General features: G+C 50.8%; 1 protein-coding gene across 3 annotated transcripts in view; it reads right to left on the bottom strand.

Moving 5' to 3' along the window:
- Positions 1-2,877, bottom strand: part of CENPC (centromere protein C) — an 81,358-nt gene that overhangs the window by 72,749 nt on the left and 5,732 nt on the right. The gene's annotated exons all lie outside the window — the stretch shown is intronic.

Genomic DNA, 2,877 nt, shown 5'->3' with positions numbered 1-2,877 from the left:
GCACCCAGCATGCCCCCCCTCCCTACCTCCCTGTTGCCCTCCCCTCTCTGCCACCTGTTGTCAGGGCTGGGCAGCACAGGCAGCGGTGGCAGCAGGGGGGCAGGGAGGGAAGGGGATTGGGGGGTGCAGTGTTGGTGGGTGCTGCCACCAGACACTCTCCCTTCCCATTCCCCCTCCCGCCCCACTGCCTCCCCCTCCCTGCCAACTGTTGTTGGGGGGGGCCTGCAGAGGCTCCGTCACTCCCTCTGTCCATAATGCTCCAAGCCCTCACAGCCAATCAGCACGTGCCCTCTCAGCGGAGCATGCCCAGTTGGCCCAGAAAGTTACGGACAGACAGACAGACTACAGCTTTTATTATATCTGAAATATGTATTACTGCTGTTGCATGGTATTTTATATCATCATCACTGTTTCCACAAAATATGTTCCATTGATTCACATTGTGCATAAGTGATAGTTTTCTAGTATGGTATAACACAGGGGTAAGCAAAATACAGCCTGTGCACCGGATCCACGCTCAGTGGACTCCCATTTCATCTGTCCATCTCCCATTTCACAGCAGGCCCTGTGGTGGCAGCTCCTTCTGGCTGCCACTACCAGAACCACCCCAACTGCCAAACATCCCAGCCCGCCTGCCCCATACCCACATTCAGAGGGGGCGGGACCCAGGCAGACCAGGTGTGCAGCTAGGCAGCTGGGATGGGACCACAGCCAAGGGCAACACACGTATGCAGAGCTGGGTAGACCTCAGGATCTCGGGGCAGTGACAGTGCGGGGCTCGGGCCAGAGCCAAGCCACGATCCGCTGCCCACACGACCCTGAAACAAGCACAGGTTCCATAGGCAGCGGCAAGCAGGGAACGTAGCACAACTCTGCTCCGGCCCCATGCTGTCATCATCACCCCAAGATCCCAGGGCCTGCATGGAGACCAGCCAGGAACCACCTGGGCAACTGTCCAAGAAGCCGTGCGTCAGGCCCAAGCTTCCTGGACCTGCAGCCAGTGCCAGATCATTTCAGTGATGGCCTCTTACAGAGCAGTTGTTGGCCAACATTGTGTCTGAGCCACCCCCTCACTTCTGGACTAATCATTCCCATGGTTTGTAGGACCCACAGATGGGTAAACAAGCAAAAAAGGTAGTGCGCCCCCTGTGTAAGATTCTTACTTGTGTGACTGAACAACTAGTATTTCAGCTCAGCAGCCTGTGTTTTTATTATTTTTTGTTCAGCATTTGTACTACAAGAGCACCTACACAGCCAGGCTTGTGTGGTGCTGGAAACTTTTGGCCTTGTTTTCTAGGTGCCCAGACCTGGGTACTAGAACCTAATTTCCAGCCAAGTTGGACACCATGGCTTGGTACAGACATTTAAAAAGCCCGAGGCGGAATCCATCTAAGTTACGCAGCTTTGTGCAAGCGATGTTGTTTAGATCGGTAGCAACCAGAAAACACATTTGCCCTTTTAGTGGGAGGGACAGATCTTAGACTGGGTTCCACCATTTTTAAACCAGTCTACACGTGCTGAACTGACAGGCAAGATATGAAGGAGCTGAATAACATGCCTGCAAAGCTTACAATGAGCAAGGTGACTGATGGAGAGCTCCTGCATGCCATAAAGGTTCACAATAGCCAAAGGACACCTGAAAAATCTACAAGGTGCTCTATTCTGTGGACAGCCTTTGGCAAACAAAAGAGCATTGCCTCTTTTCTGCAGTGAGAGAGACAGCACATCTTCCTTCCTCCCCCCCAGCCTACAAGAAAGGAAGCAGCAGGTGTTGACAGAAACAACTTTCAAGAATAGGAGGGGCACAAGGGGAAATGAAAAAGTACAAACTGGAAAGCCTCTTGCTCTGCGCAAGGGCTGTCCAAGCTCTCAAGGTTCAGCAACTGTACCAGCAGGAACCACACATCACAGAAGCCACAGCACTACCCACACTTCCCCAAGTGCAAGCTCCCGGTCACTGTGTAGGTGGCCAGGAGGAGCCTGCGAGCTGTCCATTACCCAGTTGAACAGCTCTACTCTAGACCTAGCACAGACTAAGGAATAAAGAAACCTTCATCATCTTGCAAAAATGGCAACAATGCTAGCTTACTCTTTTGTTATAGCAGATTTTTTACTGAACTGAGCATTAATTTCCCAGCAACAAAACTTCATGTAGCCCACTCAATATCTCCCTCACCCACATCTTTCCAACAGGTGAAATGCATGTTCCAAGATCCTGGGAGCAAGGGAGAGACTATCAGCAGGACCCTCGAGTCACGGTTAGTGCAGAGAAGACACTGGCAGCTAACAGGCACATGTAAGCTTAAGGTTGCTTGTACAACTTGGCAATCCTTTCTTGAGTAACTACTGATGCAATCACTCTTCAATTGTTAGTATCTGATATTATATTTAATTAATCTATTATTGTTATACAGTCTATACACTAAACAGCAGAAGCAGCAGCAACATAACATTAAGCAGTTGCTTTGTTAACTGCCAAAGAATCTCATCAGGGGAAAAAAGGGTTTTAAAAAGTTGGGTGGGATTTTTTTGTTAGAGAGTTTAAATGGGCAGATTTAAGACTTTTTAAAGGGGACTGCGGGGGGTGGAAAGTGCAAATGATACAACTAGCATCATAGGGATGGGTGAAAACCCCCAGCTCTTAGTGCCACGCTCTGCTTCCCATCTCCCGTCACCCATCCCTCCCAGGGTGGGCAGACCACACTGAATCAGCAGCAGCCAGGTAAGACTCTACCCAGATCTCAGGACCCCCTTCCCTACAGAACTCAGCAGCACCTCCCACCCCTTCCAGAACAGAAAGAGGGGACCTGCCTGCCAACACCACTGTCCCAGGCCAAGCCCAGCATCTTATACAGCTGCTGCTCCACACAGCTCCCA

Source organism: Alligator sinensis, unplaced genomic scaffold (genome assembly GCF_000455745.1).
Source record: "Alligator sinensis unplaced genomic scaffold, ASM45574v1 scaffold320_1, whole genome shotgun sequence".
In the NCBI taxonomy this organism is placed as follows: Eukaryota; Metazoa; Chordata; order Crocodylia; family Alligatoridae; genus Alligator; species Alligator sinensis.
This window is presented reverse-complemented; position numbering and strand designations above follow the sequence as displayed.